Source organism: Megascapheus bottae, chromosome 21, assembly GCF_031878675.1.
Source record: "Megascapheus bottae isolate mThoBot1 chromosome 21, mThoBot2.hap1, whole genome shotgun sequence".
Classification (NCBI taxonomy): Eukaryota; Metazoa; Chordata; class Mammalia; order Rodentia; family Geomyidae; genus Megascapheus; species Megascapheus bottae.
In genome coordinates, this window is record NC_143529.1 from 26156413 (window position 1) to 26174572 (window position 18160).

At 36.6% G+C, this 18160-nt stretch overlaps 1 long non-coding RNA gene across 2 annotated transcripts; it reads right to left on the reverse strand.

Annotated features, from left to right (window-relative positions):
• Positions 1-425: 425 nt before the first annotated feature.
• LOC150048829 (uncharacterized) lies at positions 426-13536 on the reverse strand. 2 transcript variants are annotated; one of them, XR_016539103.1, is made up of 5 exons: positions 13414-13536; positions 7378-7481; positions 5272-5348; positions 1037-1189; positions 426-530 (listed from the first exon to the last, which is right to left on the reverse strand). It is a non-coding gene; the product is annotated as an uncharacterized LOC150048829 (long non-coding RNA). The 2 variants fall into 2 exon arrangements; XR_016539104.1 differs by having other exon boundaries at positions 5272-5389.
• Between the last annotated feature and the right edge of the window lie 4624 nt (positions 13537-18160).

Sequence of the window (18160 nt, forward strand, 5' to 3'; positions counted from 1 at the left end):
TGCTACATCTGGCTTTTTCTGTGTATGTTATACTGAGGAATTGAACCCATGGCTTCGTGCATGCTAGGTGAGCACTACGAAGGATTTTTTTTGTAAGAAGAAAATAAGTTAAAGTTTAAGAGCTAGCCAGAACATTTTTTTCTATTAGAACTATTTTCTGAGTAAAGTAGTCATGTTCTTGTCAGATGCCAGTGTCTCATGCATGTAATCTTAGATACTCAGGAGGAAGGGAACTGAGGACATAAGTTCAAGGACAGAAAGTTTGTGAGACTCTTATTCCCAGTAAACAACCAAAAGCTGAAATCTGGAGCTGTGGCTCAAGTGTTAAGAGTACTAATCTTGAGCAAAAGGGCTAAGAAGTGGTGCCCCCACCCTTAGTTCAAGCCATAAAACTAGCACACACAGACAAAAATTCATGTCCCAAAGTGAATTTTTATTGTGTTGATGATCAGATAAATGATGGGATAGAGACAAGATGAAATGGCTAGATACTTGGCAGCAATGGTAGACCTCCATGGCAAAGCACATAGCTGGCACACACGAAGCCCGCAATTCAATCACCAGCACCAAGGAAAACAAAAGTATGGAAGTTTGTGATCCAGGATTTCACAATTAATGTTCTTTTGTGTTTACATTTTTATCTATTTTCTTCTTGGTACCTTTCTCTTCTTGCCTCCAAAACTTTTATAGTCTATCATGTAATAATTTGTTCTATTTTTCTCTATAATATGAAACAGTTGTGTTATTTAATATGGAACTCTTTTGTTGCTATAGAAGGCTATTACTTAACCAAATCTTATAGAAAGCAATGAACTGCTCAAAAAAAAGATTTGGATATAATTTATTATCTTTACTATTCTCATCATTAAGATTATCTAACAAGATATGAAATAAGTAGAAATATCTTCTTGCATTCCCATTCAACATTGTACTTGGGTGACCTAGATTTAGAATTTCAGAGAGTGACTCTGGTGAAAGAATTTTAGTTATACTTTTGACAAATGCTGTAATTAGAAGTGGGCTGTAGTTAGCTAACCTGTATCATCTTTATGGAATGTAAAGGTGATTTTTCATGGGTTTATTCATCTGACATGTAGGTCTTAGTTATAAATTGTCTCCTCAGAATTTAATTGATCAATTGGCCAAATCAGATTTTATGCTGGCCTGGGAGTGAAATGTATTGAAGATTCTGAAAGAGAAGAGAGAAATCAAATTAGGAAGCAGTGCTCACTGCAAAAATCTCTATCTGCAACAATGAATTCTCATGGACATGGAATGGCAGCAGACCTGGATGGTGCCATCAGAGTATTCCTTACTTCCCAGTGCCCATGACAGAATAAGATTGGGCCCAGGATGGGTGGCAGGAGTTGTTGCAAGTGGAGAAGAAGCAATGTGGCCTCAAGTACACAGGCAAATATTTAAAACTCTGTTTCAATGGAAACAGAGGTAAAACTGAATCCAGAGGTAAAACGGAATAGCAGCACACACAAAGGCTCTCTAGTTAATAGCTGTGGAGCAGATATGGTGAAAGGAGGGATCTAAGGCCGCATGGAGGTAATTTGTAAGCTCAGAAATGAGGGACAACAACACTAGAACTAGAACTAGAGGAAGGACATTGTAAGTCAGGTGAAACATCCATAAAGAGAGATGGTGGTGAAGCCACTTTGTGTAGCTGCAACTTACCAATCTAGCAAGAACTTTACTTATTAAAAAAAATGCAAGGGAATTCTCAGGGGAAGTAAGTGGGAATACTTATGGTCTATTGTGAGACTCAATCTGGGCATCTAGTACTGTCATAGGATCTCATAGAATCAAGAAAAATGACAAGTAACGCTATTAAAATGGTGGACTGGAGAATTCCAATGCAAACATTGAATTGGGAGGTGTTACCAGGGTTTACCACGACCTGACTTTAGTTAGTAAAAAAAAAAAAATAGACTACAAAATTTTATGTGAAATCACTGATTTTTAGTTGAACAAGAAGTCAAGAAAATAACAAATTTTGTTCTAGATCAAGCCAGAACTGTCATAGACCTGTAGACTTACCCTGTTTTTCAAGAAAGGAAGCTAAGTCAGGCTCTTAGAGCAGACTTTGAGTCATATTGATAAATAAACTCTGAATAGAGGTAGAAGGATTTCTATTCTCTGGGGATGATCAGAGTGGCAATGGAAAGAAAAAAAAAAGCCAACATCATGTTTTTGAATGCCTAATCCCTTTTTGAATTAAAATCAACCTGAAATGCTCAGCAACTGCTTGACTCTAAAAGCATATTTTTTTCAGAATGCAGTGGGTTTTCAACACCCTCTCGCTCATTTCTTTGTTTGCAGTTTCAGTTTGGGATAATTTTTTGCCTCCCTGGATTGTTGGTGGTGAGAACTGTAATCATCTGTGATTAACACATTTACTGAACATGCTTTCTAGGAGCAAAGCGCTGTGCTGGATGTCATAGTGATTTCCTCAGTGTAGTTTACTTTACGAATTCTATCCCAGAGTTCCAGATTACACGATGGATGGGTGCTTTGGGAGGGCAGTGAGTTATTACGTAAATTATGTGGAAGAAGGTCATGAGCAAGTGCTGTGAAGGAGGAAGGCTGCTTTCATTGGCTCTGGCTCCAGAGGCCTAGGGGGCTGCTGGAGAAGACCTGCTGGCTTGCTGGGGTGTTTGGTCTGGGTGGTTCATTCCCATGCTATCTTGTGAGCTTTGGCTTTGACTCTGCTGGGAGCCAGGATTGTGGTGCAGAGCCTTCCTACAGAACATTGATATTTCTCATTTCCTCGACAGATAGGATAGTTGTCTCTCTTTTCATGGGTCTATATTCAAATGCATTTGCATTTAATGCCCTTAGTGGTCAGAAAGAACTGTGAGCAAAAACTGAGGAGAGACACACAGACAGGCCAAAGATGACATGACTGTTTAAAAAGCATAATAGGTTTCTTTCACCTTGCCTTTTGTCTTTCCTTAATGTACATACTTTGTTTGCTTCTCAACTGCCTACATGCAGTATTTTTTTGCATCCATTAGAGAACAATTTCCAGTTTATTTAGCTTGAAGATATAATGACTTGTGGGTCATTCTTCTGTAATGCAAATATTATAGTTACTATTTGCCATAATACTGTGGCTAGAATGCAGAGTCCTGAACTGATTTATGGCTGGCACTCTACTACTTGAGCTACACCACTGGGTGAGCATTTTGTTGGTTAAATGCTGAGACATTATCATAGATTATCCTACCTAGAAAGGCTTTGAATTGAGATTCTCAGGTCTCAGCAGGTGTGATCCCCTGGTGCTTGGCAATAAATATATATTCTTTGAGGTGGGGGGGGCTGCTTTGTAAGTGGAACACTAAATCCTTTTAAAGTGCCAAAACTAAGTAGTGAAACCTTAATGCTTTAGTCTTAGAACTACCCCAAAAGTTCAGAGCTTGTTTCCTTATTTCCATTTGACAAAATGAAGATGTTATAAAGACCACATAAAAAAGCCCACTTAACGTGCTTTGCATGAGATTTCACATGCATTCTGTCCTGTACATTTAGCCATTATGTTCTTCACCATCATGGTTCACATCACTACCATAATCATCCCCAGCAGGCCACGTGGTAGGACACATCTTACTGGAACATCCATCTACTGTATTTAAGGGAAAGACTAATGTGAATTCTGCAGTAGACAATAAGTATCACTCTTATGTTAGAACAACCACAACCTTACAGTTGAATACAAAGGTCCATGTGGGTTGTCATTTTTTAAGATTAAAATAAGACATAGCAGAATTAAACTCTTATAAAAGGGATCCCTTGAAGGAACAGTTTTCCTCTATTTTGGGGAGTAATTCAGAGTAGAGATCTAGAGAAATTGTATCAGTTGTACTAGTTGTTAAAAATATCCTAGTCCTCTTGCAAGTATCAAAACTCATTCCCTTAAATTGCTTATTTGGCTATGTGTATTTTGTCTGAGTCCAAAATACAAAAATACATGCAGTTATATATACACACATATATATAATTTTGAATATAAATGTGTATACACTTATGTATATAAATGTTATACATATATACATTTATACACATATATGTACACACATATACACACATGTATATAATATCTATGTATATGTTAGTTATAATATGTACTATAAAATATAATATATATTATGCATATATATAGTCAAAGCTTTAAGCTTCTTAGCCAAGCACTCTACCACTTGAGCCATACCCCTGTGTCTTTTGTGTTTACTTTGTTTTTCATATGCATATAAGGTCTCATGTTTTTGCTTGAACCCAATTTTTCTACCTCTGACTCCTGATCAGCTGGAGTTACAGCTGTGAATTGCTTGAACACTTTTTTAGACTCTTACTAGCTCTGACCAATGTTTGAGGGTTTTTCTGTCATTTATCAGTTTAATTTTCCATGGATGTGTACATTGGACATTTTATCTGGTACCTCATTTACAGTCCCACCATGCCTACCTACAGCTTGAGCAAAATTCCTCTAAACTTGTTTGGGGGCTGCAAAAATCATTATTTGTGCAGCCAAGGTAAAGAAACATATTAAAATATTGACCTGGGAATTCCCATACTTAAAGGGATTTCAAAATGTATTCCCAAGAAGATGAAAATATACTGAATATAGCTCTGAAGCTCTGACTGTCCTCGGTATCTCTCACATTAGGAAAGATTCACCTTGCATTCATGCTGGATATATGAACATTATGTGCACTTTTAATTCATCTTCTCTCTATCATACAATAGTTATAATACCAATGTGGAATAAAACTATGTGCTAATTGATATGAGTTATGAAAGAGTACGCCAACTATTTGGGGGAAGAAACTGAACAAATATTTTGGGTCAAAAATAATTGCTAAGTATATTGCAAACCATAAAGAACCTCTAAGGCACCAAAATAATTTCTTACATAAAACTTTCCAATATGTGCAACACAGTTTCCTACAATGTGCATATTGTGGCCTAAAGTTTCTGTATCTATGACACATAGGTTGGGTTATAATCTAACATTCCTAATGGCATCCACAGGCACAACTGCATGTGCTTAGACACCCATATGCATGCAACGTTATTCTTATGCTAATAAATATGTATACATATGGATTCCCTGGTCTATGCCTATAGATGTACAAAATACTTTGCGGAAGTTCTTTATTAGCGTGATGGGTATATTCCAAAGCTCATTTGATAATAATAGCTGTTTCCATAACCATGCATGTGTTTTGACATGGAACGAAGCAGAAATTATCATATGACACTCACCTCTGCTGATGGAGGCAGGGGAGGCAAATGTTATTGCTTGCAGGCTTGGAGCTTCATTAGTATGTGTGGATGAAGTCCTGCATCAAATCAAAGCAGTACCCTCTTATAAAGATGGATGCTTCAAATAAAAAGTGTAACATATGGGAACAAAGCAAAATACCTTTACTACCTAAATGAGCATACATATTCAAATATTATTCATAGGAACATTACTTTCTAATAGACTTTACAGAGATCTGATGAATCTAATGTTATTTTCAGATAAAAGACAAAGCCATTTAAGCTCTTACTTTTACTGTCATTCTTTTATTTTGCCATACCTTCCCCTCCCCACCCTGTTTAATGTGAATTGTTTAGCTTTAAACTTCACTTTCCCTCTCCTGTTTCAGAGAGATATTCTCAGACACAAGAATAATTCCTGCTGGTAATATTGCTCATTAGGAATATATCCAAGAAAAGAAGTGAATGGTGGAGCAAATATCTCTTCATTTCCAGTATGGCAAATAAGCTGTCAGGACAACACCCTCGCCAATTGGAGTAATTGAGCATCGGGTTCAGAGAGCAGAGCTTGGATATGACATGACAAAGAGGCTTAGGGAGAGCTATCCATCTTCTTTCCCCTAAGAACTGCAGAGTCTTCAATAAAGACATCTGTTAAGTCTTTATTTCCTACAGCTAGAACTAGTCTTCTTACCTTTCAATTAGGAATGGATGAACTTCAGAAAGGTAAGGTTTTCATTTTCTTTTTTTTTTTTTTTGCCAGTCCTGGGCTTGAGCTCAGGGCCTGAGCACTGTCCTTGGACTTTCTCAAGGCTAGAGCTCTACCACTTGAGCCTCAGCACCACTTCCGACTTTTTTCTATGTATGTGGTACCGAGGAATCGAACCCGGGTCTTCATGCATGCTAGGCAAGCACTTTAACCACTAGGCCAAACTCCCGGCCCCTTCATTTTTTTTTTTTGCTGAAGTTTAATGGATTCCATCCCCTCTTCTCCTTTGTTTCTATTTGTTTATACCCTCAGGGTGACTGCTATTAGTTACAAGTTATTTGGTTTTTCTTTCTTATTTGCATGCAATTAATTATTTTTGTGATATTGGCCATGGCAGAAGAAATAAAAAATTCTGTTGGAGAGAGTATCTTTCTTACTCTCTCTTTCCCTTCACTGCCTCCCAACCTTATTTCTGTCTTTCCTTCTTTTGTCCCTCCCATGTTTTCCCTTCTTGCCTTCCTCTGACAGTTTATATATCTTTTTTTTTTTTTTGCCAGTCCTGGGGCTTGAGCTCAGGGCCTGAGCACTGTCCTTGGACTTTCTCAAGGCTAGAGCTCTACCACTTGAGCCACAGAACCACTTTGGGCTTTTTTCTATGTATGTGGTACCGAGGAATCGAACCTGGGTCTTTGTGCATGCTAGGCAAGCACTCTACCACTAAGCCAAACTCCTGGCCCCTTCTTGCCTTCCTTTTCTCCATCTCTCCTCTCCCCTCCCCTCTCCTCCCCTCCCATTTTCTCCTCTCCTCCCCTCCCCTCTTCCCTCCCTCCCCCCTCCCTTCCCTGTTCTACTCCCCTCCTGTTCACTCCCTTCTCCTTCACGCCTCTGTTCTCCATTTCTCTCCCTCTGTTCTCTTCTTTTATTTTTCTGTAATAATGACAACATTTTATGGCTGTTGGGTGAATTCACTTAAGATACTGCTTTACCATCATCAGTTTCAGATAAATTCTCTCTTGCTCATATTTTTTTTACTATTTTCATAAAATTAATGCCTACTTTGAAAGAGTCTTACCTTGTCGATCCCATTTTTATTTAAGGTTTAGACTCTTTCCTTTTCAGAGTTCCTAACTAATTTTCTAATTTTCTTTACATGGAAGGTTGATATTTCCAAATTATTATTGTCAGCACACTTTAAACTTTAATGTTAGTGCATGGTGTAGATGCTAGAACTTTTTACAACTTCTTATCGCATATATATTTGTTCTACTATAGTGCTTTTGAGATATAATGAGAACAAATTGTATTATCACTTTTACTCATATCTTATCCTAGTGTCCTCCCTGTACTAAGCCAATCACTCATTAAATAGCCATCCAATTATCTATCCATTTACTCACCTACTTAGTAAATATGGTATCTCCTCTTTAGTTGATTCCTGCTATATTCTGTAGAAATAAGAGTAGCAAAGAAGACATGGTATCTGCTGCAGGGAACCAATTATCTAGTTAAAATGTAAAATATGGTTGTTTAGAAAAATCACACAAATTAATTCTTTCATTAGTGATACTGGGGTTTGATCTCAGGGCCTGTGCTTCTAGGCTGGTACTCTACCATTTGGGCCATACCTCTAGTCATGTTTTATGCTAGATATTTTGGAGATGGAATTTAGTGAAATATTTACCCCTACAGGTCTCCAATTTTGATGCAGCATACCTGAGTAGCTAGGATTACAGGAGTAAACCATTGAACACTGGTGTTTGCCCATAATTCAATAATTGCATTAAAATTCTGATGATGTGTGTGTGTGTGTGTATGTGTGTATGTGCGCGCGTGCGAGCGAGCGAGAGAGAGAGAGAGAGAGAGAGAGAGAGAGAGAGAGACCTTGAAAACTTGTAATAGAGCAGGTGAACTTGGTTAATAAAAGTAAGGATGACTAACCTGAAAAAATGATGACAGAACAGGGAAACAGAGAATAAAAGAGAAAAGGAAACAAGAGAAGGAAAAATATAAAAGGATGGAAAATGGAAAATAGGCAGATTAAAATAATCTTTCCTGAAAATTTTAAGTTAAAAGTTTCTAACTTTATATCTTATTTATCACAGACTTTATATCAAATTACTAATGCTTGGTTTTCTAATTTATACATTGTCTACAGACAGTAAACAGTAAGAACATTTTAATGTCATTTTAATCAATGGCTTCATCTTCTGTAATTGGTAATCAGTAAATATTTCTAAGTGATGCGAATTATACCAGAACTTGGTTAAGATCCTAATCAGGAGTAGAACTGGGGAGCCTCAGTGCTATAGCAACAATTCTGAAGTATAAAAAGCTTTAAGGATGAGAAGAAATGTAACTCAGTTAGTGACTGACCCTTGTTTGGTAAAACTTTACCTGCATTGGACATTCGTAAAGTGGACATTTTCACAGATATTTTCTGGAAAAGATATAATTATAAGGTGCTTGAAAAGGTGTTATGTAGCTTTTATAGTACATGCATTATATTGTCTTCCTAAAACTTTCAAAATTCTGTATTCTAAAAGAAAATAACTGGCTCTAGGAATTTCAGCTAGATGCTAATCTTCCTTCTTTTTCCAGTCTTTTCTTTTTTATAATTTAAAAAATAGAATGTCTTGTATATAAGTTTATCTGATTTGGGGAAGGGAAGCAGAATCATGAAAACAATGGGACAAAGCATGAAGCAATGCAACAGTGATATGCATCAGACACTGTTGTCAATGAGCTATACAACTTGGGGAGAGGGAAAGTGTAAGAAATGTACTCATTGTACTCATTACCTTGCTTAGGTAACTGTAACTACACTGTACATCATCTTTACAAACTCTTCACAAACTCTTGGTAAGTAGATTTGCTTCAACTCCTATGTGTCAATATTTCGTATGTGGATTATCTGAAGAGATGGCTGGTTGCTCATATTCCTTTTTAAAATTACTTAATTTTTTATTTTCCTTTGTTATTGGTACATATTTAGGAGGTACAACGTAACTTGTTTCGAGTATTGGCCATTTGAACCACATTGCCAGTTCTCCTTTTCCTTCATTTGCTCTTCAGATGAAATCTTGTGTTTTTGGCTTGCCTTGAACCATGGTCTTCCACATCTCTGCTTCCAGAGTAACTGGGGATACAGAAGGCCATGGCTGGCCTCAGTGTGATGCTTGGATCCATACAGCCATTTATGGTGAAAAAAATCCTATCTTAGCTAATAATACCATGCATTAGTTTAAACTATATTCAGCCTACTGTTCATAAAGTACCAGAACTTACTCCTTCAAAATACGTGCAACAGTATATCATATTTAACCTCTCCCACATCCTGTTCTTTCCTAGGGTCTATCCCTAGAAACCACTATTCTGAGGTCACGTTTTTATATTCCACACATGGATAAGATCCTATAGTGTTTGAGTTTCTGGGCCTGAATTACTTCATTTAACATCAGTTCTTTCAAGTATTTCTAATTGTCGCAAATTATGGAATTCCATTCCCTTTATGGCTGAATCGTATTCTTCTGACTATAGACACAACATTTTATCGTCTGTTCATCTGTTGATAGCCATTTAGAATAATCCCACATCTCGGCAAGTGTTGTGAACAGTGATGCATAAACATAGGGGTGCTGATGTCTCTTTGATATGCTGATTCTATTCTTTCTGAATTGCTGTTTCATATGGTAGTTCTGCTTTTAATTTTTGAAGATTCTCCAAGCTGTTTTCCATAATGGCTCTATTAATTCACACTATTATCAAGAGAATTTGAGTCTTCTTTTTTCTGTACCCTTACTAGCATTTGTTACTTGTTCTGTTTTGTTGACAATAGACATTCTTACTGGACTGAGGAGATACTTTGTGATTTTGATTCGAACTTCTTGATGGTTAACAAGCTTAAGCTTTCTACCCGTATCTTTTGGTAATTTGCATGCATATTTTGAGAGTTATCTATTCAGATCACTTGACCTTTTTTAGATTGATTCTCTTTTTTAGTTGTTAGGCTTTTGAGTTTAACTTTCTGGATACTAGTCCCTTGACACAAGCATAGTTTCATTTTTTTTCTCATTCTTTATACTGTCTCTTCATTCTGTCAATTGTTTTCTTTGCTGGGTTAAAAAAAAAGAAGAGCCATATAGACATAAAAACCTATGACTCTATAGACATAATGTTTTATTTCATAAATGAATATGTTTCTATGACATACAAACCCTTAGCCTAATTTTGATTAAGTTCTAAATACTAAGTTCCAGTGATTGTAAATAGAGATTCCCTCCATGAACACTTGTATGTTAAACTTGTCATTTAAAATAGGATGTAAAAATCAACGTTAATGAATTCTTTAATAAAAAAATAAAAGAAAGAAAAGGAAGCACGTGCTGTGCATCTGTGGTTCACAACTTTAATTCTAGCTATTCAAAGGAGGCTGAGATCTGAGGTTCGAGGTTCCAAGCCAGACAGGGCAGGGAAGTGCATGAGACCCCCATCCCTAATTAACTACCAGAAAACCCAAAGTGGCACAGTGGCTCAAAGTAGAGCTGTAGCCTTGAGTGAAGTAGCTCAAGGACAGCATTCAGACCCTGAGTTCAAGCCCCATGACTGACCAAAAAATATTTTTAAAAGGAAGCTTGTTAAATGCTGTGTGCAGTGGCTCATGCCTGTAATCCTAGGTACTCAGGAAGCTGAAATCTGAGGATCACAGTTCAAAGCCAGCCCGGGCACTAAAGTCTGTGAAACTCTTATCTCCAATTAACCACTAGAAAACTGGAAGTGGTGCAGTAGCTCAAGGGGTAGGGCAGTAGCTTTGAGGTGAAGAGCTTAGGGACAACACCCAGGCCCAGAGTTCAAGTCCTGTGACCTACAAAAAACAATAACGAAAAAAGCTTGTTAGACATAATCCCCTTTGTCTTGTCTTATATTTATTTATTTATTTATTTATTTATTTATTCACTTCACTTTTTTGTGGCCTATGGTTCTATTTTATATCTCCTAACTCTTTGTTGAGACTAATGTCTTGAAGTGTTTTCTTGTGGCTTCTTAGCATGGAGTCTTATGTTCAAGTCTATATTTCATTTTGAGTTGGTATTTGTAACTGGTGACATGGAGGTTGAATGCCATTCTTCAGCATGATTTATTGAAGATTGTCCTTTTTCCTGCTTGCTTTTTCACAATTGTTAGGAAGTTGGTTGTCTGGGCCATACATAATTGCATATAGACGGTAGCTTAACACTAAAGAGGCTGAGGTAGGAGAGGCTAGAGTTTGATAAGAACCTAGGCTATGTAAGAGGACTTTACTTCCAGAAACCAAAGATCAGAAAGTCAGAGGCAAAAATCAGTTGTTTTTTATTGGGGGGAAGAGGAAAAGGGGAGGTGGGAATGAGAGTTCTCTCTTCTACACCATAAGTATTTTTGTTATTATAGATGACATTTAGTTAGTTATACCATGTCATTTCTTCCTCCTACTTTGTTGCGTTTGTTTGAGATTACTTTAGATATTTTGTAGTATAATTTCTTGTACATTTTAGGTTGTTTATTCATCTGAGGCATGACACTGGAGTTTTGATGAAGGTTGTATTGACTGTACTGACTACAGCTTTGGATAGTATGGGAGATTTTAAGAATAATAATGTTTCTAATCAATGAACAAAAATATCTCTCCATTATTTTTGTATTTTCTACTTTTTCATCATTGTTTTTTAGTTCTAATTGCAGAGGTCTTTCATCTCCATTGTCAAATTTATTCCTAGATATTTTATTTTTTTGGAGCTAATATATATGGAATTTTTCGTGAAAATGGAGATATTACAACTGATACCACAGAAACACAAAAGTCCATAAAAGACTGTTGTGAATGCCTTGAATAAATAGATAAATCCATGGGCATATGTAAACTACCAAAGTAAATCATAAAGAAACATCAATAATGAGCAGATTGAATCAACAATAAATCACTTCTCACCAAAGCTTAGGACATGATAGCTTCACTAGTAAACTCTTTACCACAAATTTAAGGAAGAACTAATATAATCTCTCCTGAAAATATTCCAAAACTTAAAATGGAAAGACATCAGATTTATTCTTTAAATTCAAACTTATCTGATACTCAAACCGAAAAAAGGTTAAGAAATAAAGAGATTATAGGCAAATATTCTTGGTTAGCAAAGAAATAAAATTTCTCAACAAATACTAGTAAATCAAACTAAACATTATATTAAAATGGTCCATTCCAACAATCAAGTGTCATTCACTAAAGGCATGTAAGGATGGCTCAACATTTACAATCAATATACGATGATTTCAGACCAAACCATTCAATCATTTGATAAATGAATAAAGAACATTAATAGGGCTCAACATTCCTTTACAATAAAATTTCTCAATAAATTAGATATAGGAGTGTGTCTCTAAGTAAAGCCATATATCACAAATCCACTATTCATGTTATACCAAGGAGTTTAAATCTATTTCTCTAAAAGTTGGAACAAGTTCAGTGTGCCTACTTTTGACATTTTTACCAAAGACACCCCCAGAATTCATAGCCACAACAATTAGACAGGAACAAAGCATAAAGAGTATTCCAAATTGGAAACTAAGACGTCAAAATGTTTTTGCTTAACTACTTTTATTCTTAAATAATATTTCTAGACCAAATTAGACATGCTAGCTCTCCAACTTCTCTTGTTCTGTCCATGGAAGACTCAGTATGTAAATGATGTGTTATTCCAGGAAGTTTGAGGTTAAAGAGATGCCCAGAGAATGCACTTCACAAAGGGAAAGAGAAATTCTCAGCACTGCAAGCTGTGGCTTTATGTCAAAAATCTCGCCTTTCTGGATGCATGATTTGTTATTGGAGAAGAAATGTCATTCGCCCGAGGCTGTGCCTAACACTAATAAGCAACTTACTTGACTATAGTTCTGATTTCCCAATAGAGACCTATAAGTCAGTATGGAAGCCTGTTTTAGACTAGAAGGACACTGTTTCCCTCAAATAGATGCACTCCTTCCTCTAATCATTAGCAGCCTCTTTCAAAATAGGAAAACAACATTTTCCCTTAATATTTTACATGATATCTTAAAAAAAAGTTAGACAGAGTTAGTGAAAGGAGTCCTTAGTCACTTGGTGAAGAAAAAGCTCTTGATAAAGTCCATTGAATGTAGTCCATTTTATACTTTGGAAAGCTAGGCCCCTGTATGTAGCAATTTATCCTTAAGAGCACACAGTAAATTAATGTTAGAGTTAAGTAAGTTAATGTGAGACTCAGTTTTTTCATTTTTTATGGTAACATTGGGTACATGTCTCGTTAATAGACTTATTTTGTTGCTATTTTCAAGGAAATAAAAAATCTTATATTCCCTTAGAATTTTTTAAACTCTAGAAGAGATATGAATTTCCCACTAGTTATCTTGTCTAACTTATCATAGTTTCTCACCTTCATTTTAGTTTCTTTCTAAAATCTCTCCAGTCAGCCTTTCCTCTTTCATGTCCAGCATTTGCCAGGGAGCTGACATTCACTACCTGCTGACCCTACTCCACTTAGCGTTTTGCATTTGGACTTTCCCTGCTGAGCTGGAGACTCTGGACCAGATTGTGATGAAACATATGTGAGAATCTCTCCTTTGTTCTTCTCTTGGCTCCCAACTCTGGCCATGTGTTCTAAGCAGGACTTCCAATTAGACTGCCTGAAAGAAAAGAGCAGATTGGAGATGCAATGTCTTTCTCTGCTGCCAGCAGGTCTGGGGGTGGCATAATGTGTTGCCCAAAAACTCACTGGGAAAGACTTGCTTCCAAAGAAAGAAAATATGACATGTCAGCCTGCAGGTAGAGAACAGGAGAAATGGAAAGTGTGGCAAATCTGATCAAGGTTCTGCCTAGATTAAACAGCATGTTCAAATCCTGAGAAGGAATTTAGCGTGTCCTAAAGCAGAGTCTATCCTATTCTTCTAGTGTGTGCACATTTAAGTTCTGTGTCTCAGGTGAGTTGTTGAAAGTAAAAGACCTTTGTATCTTTAGTATACTCATCAGCAATATCACAAATTGTAAATATATATATATACACATATATATATATATATATCTGTAGATGGGAAGTGAGGTTTGGGTCACTGCTATAGCTTCAGTGTCAGATGGAACTTGGCCTGAGGTATATACGAGGGTGCTATTTAAAAATTTTAGTTACTAGTCTGCTATGGACAACAACAACCAATCAGAAGGCTATAAATGGTCCAATATGGATATGAATCTCATTCTATTGAGCACTCAATGCATGTCATATGAATGACTTAATGAGAGGGCCTGTGCTGATAACAGGCATGAATATAGAGTTCTGAATTGATTTTACGCATAAACAGGTCTTGAGCAATTTACTTATTACCACAATAAATAGGAGAATATATATATAGATTAATATGTGGCTATACATGTGCTTATAAAGATTTATACATAAATATTAATATATATTATATATATGTCCTTCACATACACAGTCTTCACATATATTCTTAACATATATGAAAATAATCACCCTATATAATAATCAAAGCAATGCAAATTAAAGTGACATAACTTTTGCCAATGTTTAAGAGACTTGAGGAAAAATGCACTTTGCACAGTAGAGGTATGCTGTCTCTATAGCTCCAGAGCCCAATTAATGTACTTGAAATTCAAGATTCTAAAGTAGATGTTTAGGAATTGGAGCCCTTTCAACTTCTTTCTCAGTGTGATAATTCATGGCTAACACCCATCACAACATTTAATTTCCTAACTGATAAGTTTCTACTATGGGCATGTAGTTGTAGAGGTAAGGATAGTATCAAAATGTGGCTATATGGTAAATTTAATTCTGTACCAGGCCTATTCCTCCATCAAACCTCTGTTGTTTATTTTATAGCATTAGTATTCTAAGATAAATACCAGACAGGCATAGGTGGTTTATCACTATAATCCCAGCTACTCAGGAGACTGAGGTCTTAAGATCCCCATTCTGAGTCAACTTAGGCAGAAAAATGTACTAGGTTCTTATCTCTGAATAACTAGCCAAAAAAATAGACTTAGAGATGTTGTTAGTACTAGCTGTGAGTGTTAGAATCAAAGGAGAGCCTGGGGCCTAGAATTCAAGCCCCAGTATCAAAACAATAATAAAAACAAAACAACAAACAATACAGATAAAAAAGAAAATGATAGGTATTACTTTAAGCAATGTTAATCAGTGATTAGCTCTTCTATAGCTTTCTTCTTTTAACATTTGTATTTTTGGCTTCTGGGATAAAGATAAATCTTTCAACACACCCAAGACTAGAATTCTTGGGATCATCAAAACTTTATGTTTTTGAGGAATGGGCTTTTGTAGTTGGGTTAGAATTTATGTATTTCTTAATTCACATGTTTGGGGAAACAAATTTGAACTCCTGAAAGGATAAGCAAATTTCAAATTTTATTTTACAAAATTTTACATAAAACAGAATAAAATCTTAATGATACTTTTAAGTGCTTAAAAGTATTTTCAGTTCCTAAATCTTTCTAACCCCCTTTTCTTAAAGCCTGGTGTTTTGGGGACATCTGGTTAGGAAGAGAACATAATAGGGAACTGGAAATCTTGGATTCAAGGCTCACCTCTGCCATTGCCAGTAAACTATGCAATTAACTGGAAAATAAATTTGTTTTCTAAATCTGGATTTTTTTTTACCTTAATGTCTTTTAATATCTTACTATGCTTTCTCATCTTAAAATCCACAAGTATAATAATACTTGTACCGGAGGATTATGGTGGATACTAATTCAGATGACATATCAAAACTATAAAGCATTATATACTTTAAGTCCTGATTATAATTTGGTAACGATGGACCATTTGCATAGATTGCACCATTAACATGATCAATGGTGTGGCTAATTGAATTAATGGAAATAGCAAGTCATATAATCAAATCCTCAAAGAATTTCTCTGAGTAGGATAATTGAAAGTCCCCTTGGGTCCCAGATAAACCTATGTGGGCCTGTTTCCTCATTTGCAAAAGGGAACCATTGCGTCTGAGCATAAGACTTTTTTCCAGTGCTGAGTATGAGGCAGAAAAAAAACCATATTTTAAAGAAATTGTCATCTAAGTTATTTGAAAGTAAGATATTTTTCACATCATTTGACCCTTTTTGAAGCTGAGATGGACATCTGTCATGTTGGCATCACAGTTTTCAATGATATTCTGTGTGAAAACACAAAGGTCAGGGTGTCCTTGAGGAAGCTGGTAACTATCCTGGTGCTAGCGAGCTTTCACCCACAAGCCAGTCTGGAGGATCCAGAAGCAGTGGGTTCATTTATCTCCTTTGGGGCCTGCTATAACATCCAGGATTCTTCATGCTGAACAGTGAATTGGCAAACTAGCTTCTGCCACTCTGAGGTGCAGTCAGAGTTACAATCCCTCAAGTACTTTTGTGTTCTTATGTGGGCCCACTGGGTAGCTATGAAGTTTTTACAGTGGTACAGCATGGTGAAGCTCTGAGACAGATTAGGAATTATGTCCAATGAATGTCGTTACAGACTGATGTCTTCCTCACAGATCTGCTAGTATGATGGCTGTTAGGGTGGAAGAAGAAGGCATTTCATAACGTAAGAGGCTGCACAGTACAGCTTAAATACATTGTGTACTTACTGTGCTAAATAAGCTCTCCAGCATTTCACATGCACCATTTGATTTTTCTCCTCTAGACATCTGTTTTAGGAAAGCATTATTAGCTTCTTTCTCATCAACGGATGATAGAACTTGAGTCAGAGAGAGGTTAAGTTGCCCATAGCTACATACACACCAACAGCTGTTTACAATCGCAGACCTAAAGGACCAGTTTAACTGTGTCAGTGTTACTGTGTCACCATGCATATTTTCAGCAGTAGATGTACACCTGTATGAGCTGGAGCACACTTAATGTCTTTGAATCCCTGCACAGAGGACAGTTTACTCTTCCACAGCAAGCATAAAATGTTCTGGATATCAGCCAGCACCTACAATGTATGCTTTCTCCTCCACAGACATGAATCAGGGATAACTGTTTCCAGTTAGCTTCCTACTGTAGGAGCAGAAGGATAGTGAGGATGATGGTGTATTTGTCCTCAATTTGCTGATGGTTGAATTTCAAGACGAACTGAACAGAAATTAGTGTGTGTGTGTGTGCGTGCGTGAGAGAGAGAGAGAGAGAGAGAGAGAGAGAGAGAGAGAGAGAGAGAGAGAGAGAGAGAGAGAGAGAGAGAGGATAAAAAGTGTGGTATAAGCATGTGCCACAGAACATGAGGTTATTTAAGGGAAGAGAAAATGTTTAAGAAAAATACAGAGACTAGGTAGAATAAATAGATTTCCAAGAATGTCTCCAAAGTTTTCCAGTTATATTCGGTTTGCTATTTATTGCAGAAAAGTGGGGCAGTCCTGCATTATGCTTGGCATTTCTACATAGAGTTGAGGCTGAATGACACGAAAGACTCATCACACCAGTTATTTTATGCCAGAGAAAATGATGTCAATGTTGATTAATGCATATATGATCAGGTGGGATTTCATCCTCAGGGAAGGAATAGTGAAATTATCACCTAAGTGAAGGTAGGTGAATTGAATATGTAATACACCGTAACTCTCCCAAACTTCATCAAAAAGTAAAAGCTTTATGAGAAGTTATTTTATATACTGCCTTCTAATCTGTTTTCTCCTTAGAAGGAATGGGATGTGAATTTAGATTGGGAAGTAAATGTACTAGAAACTGATCAGGGTGGCGAGATTGGATGTGAGTCGAAGGCTGCAACCATGCCTCATTCCATGTGGCAGTTCCCTTCTGTTCTCCCAAAGGGTTCTGTTGCTCAACTGTGGAGGACACACATGGAACACATCTCCTGCACATGCTCAGGGAGTTAGCTTGGGGAGGATAGGGAATGGGGAGACTGGGAAGAAAGCCTGTAGCAGAATGGAACATAATCCTGATATGGAAAATTAAGTTCAGACTCGAAAATCCTACCTATGAAAGAATGACCCATCTATTAAAATCAAATGTGTACTTGCTCAGTGACTGGAGACTGTCACACTAACAACACCACAGACATGGTAAAAAAGGGATCATGAGTAATTTTTTTCCTTTGGACTTGACATCTTGTTTGAATATTGCTATTTAAGTAAGTTAAACAATCAAATAATGTGTATTAAATT